Below are 5,874 nucleotides of genomic sequence, written 5' to 3'. Positions count from 1 at the left end.
GTTAACCAAATGCATTCCGGAAGGGATGGACATCAACGGATCAGCCCTAACACCAGCCACGGTGGGACCATTTCGGCCCGCGTGCCTCTTACACCAACAACAACGGTAGTCAGATCAGCAGTAAACCCGAAGGTCTGCCATTTCGGTCTGCTACTAAGAGTCGCCTACTAGCGCTCTTACGCGGAAATCCGGGTCTTATGACCATTTGGGAATCCACCGAGGTCCGAAGTCCGTCTCGTGCTAATACCTCATTAATGGTGCATGAATGCAAAGTGATTAGTCAAACAACGTCTCCGACCTCACTCGACACGTCGCCACGTGTTCTAGCTAAATTAATGTCTCTAAAAGCTTACCCTAAGGTAACAGTCGATTCTGCGACAAAAGACAACACTTCACAACAACACATTATCTCATGATGATCTCCAAATCATCTGACTCATCTCCATCCGATGGTCGAAACTGCTCAACGAGCAAAGAGTATCAACATACTCGGAAACTACCTGTTTCCTGGCTTATCCCTCGGATAGCCCAACAACACAACTTGCTCCACGAGCAAAGGAGTATCAACATACTCAAATTATTAACTTTCTCAACACTTGGATCCGACGACACTTCTCGTTTTCCCAAAACTAGGATTTGAATCCTAAGCTTCCTTTCAAGTTTGTTATCATTATTTGAAGATTTAGAGGTTGTTTAATGTCTTATGAGTTTTCTTTACAAAATAATATCCTTTTAGTCTTATCGCAATTCTTATGAGTTTTCAACATCCCACAATCCCAATAAACTCCCCGAGAATGTCTCGATCCATCATAACCATAACAAGGCCCGAATCTCATTCGTCCTATCAAACTTTCCCCAAAATCTCAAAATAAAAACGGCATGACCTGCCCGCTATCCTCACTACTCAGAATCACAGATATCATTGAAAAGACATAAGTAAATCAGCACAGTCAACAAACATGTCATATATCAACACATTCTAGAATAATCACGTAGCACTTAGCATATAAAGCATGCATCACACATCCTAGATTACCCACTTAGCACGTACCATGTAATTCAATCTCAAAAGCAATTAGTAGATGAATCATCTACATTGTCAGCCGAAGCCTCAGAAAACATTTTTTCCAGTCAACCACACACAAGTGCATAAACAGTAAATCAATGTCGAAAGCATCGACCCTAAGCATTAACTAAGGATTCAGTGAGTAGCCCTCACCTGAAGATTCTCCAGGGTTCCCGTCTAGCGTTCCTTCACAATCAATGCCTTGCTCTTCAGGAAATTCCTCAAAAGCACCTTTAGAGCAAAACCACAGAAATCAATCACAATGAATCAGAAACTCAGCAAACAGTACTCACTAAGGTTACACGAAGTAGTATATACTCCGAGGTACGATAATCTAGCGCGAAAGGACAAGTTTTTGAAAAAGGAATTTTCCTCCCTCCCCCCTAGGGTGCTCGGCCACTATTGGTAATTAGGTGGGTCGATTTTTCTTCGATCAAACTTGGTTCCTAGGTTATTATTAGTCGTAACTAAGGGTATTCTAAACTCGGAAAAATTATCGGATCGAAAACTGTCGTAGGGGTATTTTGGTCAATATTTTAGCTCAGAATTTCAAAACTGAAATTTCGAAAAGCAAATTGGATGGGGACGTCACCAACGACGTTTATGACAACTAATCCTACTAGCACTAAGCTAAGGCGATAGTTTTCAGCCCAAAGGACGAAGCTTTGCCCCAAAATGGGTATTTTAAGCAGAATTGAAACTCGACGGTAGTTTTTCGAGAATCGGCGCAGTATTATTAGCTAAACATGCTCTTGGGCACGTAGGGAAGATGTTTAGAATCAAAAATGAAGTTATCAGGATAGTTTTGCAAAAACCTCAAAACTATGAGCACAGAAAGACATAGAGAAAAGTTACGGAAAAGACGATCAAAGGTAAGGATTAGCGACTATACCTCGATACCTTCAAGCAGCAACTGTTGAATCAACGACCAAGCAAGAAATGAAGAAAATCTCTTCTCCTCCTCCTCTTGTGAAGCTCGCGGGTTTAAGAGAGAAAATGGGTAAGATTTTTGTGTTTTTTTCTCATTTCTTGGCTATATATAGAGGTTGGAAAAACGCGGGAAAATGAAAGTTTCGCGATTCCGATTTTTCCGGCTTCATTCTCCGTGAATTCTAAGATAGGTTTTGGCGATATAAATCCAAAACTCAAAAGAGGTTTCCTTGTATTTTAGGTGACTAATGCAAAGTCGGTGTAAAACTATTTTACCCGATAAGTTACTTTTTGCATCGAATGCCGGAATAGAAAGCTTCCTTCTGAAGAAAGATTGAAATCATCAAGAGAAATGGATGTGCGCGTGTAGAATCTTCATTTGAAGCTCCGAATAGAAAAAGTCTTCATCGTCGGTTGATTCTAGGGTTTTGAACTATCAGGGTTTTAGTTTCGGCAAACTTCCGAGGATTGGAATCGGACGTTCGTAGATTCTAGGGTTTCGCCTTGAAACGATTGTCGTATAAGGAATAAGAGAAGTTCTAACATTTCTCTGAAGATTTTTGGAATTAATTTCCATCGTGACTTTAAGTGAAAACTAGCTATTTACTAGGGTTTCTGACCTAGGTTTAAGTGTATATCGATCGTGCTATACCTTTTACCGATTTTGATACAATCCTTAGACTTTTCCTGAACTTTCTCCTTCATAAATTTATTTCATTTGGTAAACTCTTATTCAGGTTTCCCTTCACGATACATCAACCCTAATCGCGAATAAGAGTTTTATTCACTTGGCATAAGTTTAAAAACTTGGGTCTTACAATTTCGGGCGGGCATAGGCATGTGAGGAGCCCGCCCGGTCCATAAGGCTTGACAGAAACAACACTGAGAAAATTGCTCAGGGCCGTGTCAGCAGGGGTTATACGATTCCCAGATGGTGAAGCACAAATGTAGAACGTCAAAATCTTCCTATGCCTCTTCTGCTTTTTTACCTTTATCTGCAAAAACTCCAAGAGTGCTATCAATGCATATGAAATTACATAAAATTTGCATATTTCCATGTTCAATTACATAAAGGAAGCATCCTATTTCTTCCATAAACTGGAAATTCGAAAACTAACATGTGATTCTTGTAATTTGCTTAATTTTTCCATCGATGTCATTTAATTGCATGCAGAAGGTCGGGAGTTGCGCCTCATAATGACAGAAGGGAATGATTTCCTTTGGAAAACAAACGACGCAACCTTGGAAGGCGTTGGAAGCGTGGGGTTGGTTCAAATTATACTCTCCATGACGCGAAGTGACGCTTCGAAGGTGGCAGTTGGAATTTCAAAGATACGCTGACCTTTTCACTTCGCTGACGTGTCGGCACACTAAGGAAACCAAATTCACCACGACTGCCCCTCAAGCACAGCGACCAAATGCTCCGCGATCGCCGCTCATCCGCTCACGTGCTCGTGGACTTGTGAAATTTTATTGTTTTTAACGCCATGTCGGCGATCTAAATATTTTTGCACACATAGCGCTTTAAGTTAATTATTTTGATCTTTAAAGACACACTTAGCCCTCATGCTTCGTGCTCGGTGTCTTGTGGACTGGGCGAGCCCCTAGGGGGCCTACGCCTAGGGGTTACCCGCCATGTGGCGGTCGCCCAGCCCAACAGAGGCAGTTACGTGCATTAGGCCCAGCTCCCCTACTATAAATAGGGAGCGGTTACAATTTGTAAGGGACTTTTGGCTCATTTGATCAATACACACTTGAGATTCAGTTATTTTCTCTCTCTAAGCAGTTACACACTCTCTCTAGATACTTTCTCTCTTAGTGCAATCTCTCTACTATAGGTAGTACACCCTATCTCAATGTTCATGGCAGGAACATATTTTTCACCTTACCTGTGATAGAAAGCCAAACCAAACCTAAGTCTCAAGAAATTAGAAAGCGCGCTAGTGAGCTTGAACATGTTCTTAACCAAGTTCCCTTCTTCACACGGTTTTCACCGATCGTGCAATGATCGTACAACGAGCTTTGCGGACTTACATTAACGAACTTGTCAAACACATATAACAATCACTTCTGAGTGGCTAAAAATATCTAGTACTTTTCAACAACAATTATCTTTTTAATTTAGAACTCATGAGGTCTGTCTAAAAATATCTAGTACTCTTCGCACTTTGACCTCTCTCTTTTGTGTTGTCAAAGATCTTTTCCATTTTGACATGATGTTTTCTTTCTCTGAACACAGCTTCTTCCTGGTTGGTCAGCTTGAGTTGGACGAATGATTCTCCTTTGCAAGTTGTCCTCAGTTTCTTCTACAGATGATCATTCTTTCTCCATAAGTCAATCTTGCTTTTCTGCTCGAAGGTCTTCTGATCTTCTGCTGACAACGCTTCTTTCAACAGGTTTCTGATGTCTTCTGTCTTGTCTTCTTTTCTGCTTTGCTCAAAATCATCTCGTTGAAGAATCGTATCTCTTTGTTGTAGCTGTTTTCTTCTCTTGATACGATCTTCTGCTTTCTTCTTGATTTTCCTTGTCATCATAGAGTCAGACGATGGAGTGTGCTTTGTTGAACTTCGTATTTCCCTTGTGTAGACGGTCCTTGCAGAGACGACTTTTCCTCTTTGTAATTGGATCGTCTAACTATAGAAGAACACTAATTACTTAGACTATCATCGTTTGTCCCGAATTCCAATTCATATGAAATCCTAGATGAAACAAGTAGATCGTAAGTTCTTAGTCCTTTGACTATGCTTGTTTATCCTGAAATTCAATACATATGAAATTCCAAGATGTAACAAGTAAGTTACATTTAAGTAGCTCATGAAAAGTAAACAACAAGGGTTCTTTAGATACCATCGATAGACTCTTCAAAATTTTTATCATTCAAAACAAGATAGACGATGAAGGCATTTGAACTTAGCAAAGATGTCCATTGAACATGTAGGGATGGATTCTAAAGTAGAAGATCTACTAAGAAAAGGATTATCATTCTTGGTCTTTCATAAGTATACTACTCTTACAGATGTTATTATGTTTGAGATATCTCAGTTCAGTGGGAGTATGTATTGTGTTCAATATATGAAACTTGTGTATAAGGTATTTTTCTGATCAGAAATAAAGTTATTGAGCATTAGGTTTTTTGTGGTTCACTCTGATTCAGAATACTAAAGTAACAATCTCACAAAGGTAAAGTAGGACTAGTTGGAAATAGGCATGTATAGATCACATCACATGTAATTTCAATGCTACACATCCATACTTGGTCTATGCCGTTAGTTATATTGATGTATGTGACCATTGATGTCTAGTTATGATAAATGTAATGAAGATTTCTTTGATCCTATGCTGATATGACTGATGGACTAGATTGTTAGAGATGTTATTTAGAAAAGATAACAATTTTGAGCTCATAAGGTTATTTTATAATACATGATAATATAATGAGTAATGACATATGTGGCCCAAGTGAGAGATTGTTGTATGTTTTTCTAATATGTGGGTCTACATCTATAATTAATCATGTATTATAAGTTATCTTAAGACTGATTTACTGTAGATTGATTTTGGGGTTTATAGCATCTTGTAATATCCTGACTTGGCGACTGACCCCACTGTAACAACACGAGTCTTTTCAGCGCTCCCGGGGCCGACGAGGGCGGGGAGTGATCGCCGGTGCAGTGAGGCACGGACAAGGAGTGGCTCCTGGCAGGCTTTTAGGTGGAGGGGCACATGAATGAACCGATCTCGCACCCGAAAAAGAGGTATTCCGAGACTATATAAGTATGACAGTATACTGTTGAGGAGGGCATAAATGATTTGATTGGTACTACTCATAATAACAAGATGCATCTTCTTTTCGGGAGCCCAACTCATAAGAACTCCAT

Source organism: Lotus japonicus, chromosome 2, assembly GCF_012489685.1.
Source record: "Lotus japonicus ecotype B-129 chromosome 2, LjGifu_v1.2".
Taxonomy (NCBI): Eukaryota; Viridiplantae; Streptophyta; class Magnoliopsida; order Fabales; family Fabaceae; genus Lotus; species Lotus japonicus.
Note: the sequence above shows the minus strand (reverse complement) of the source record.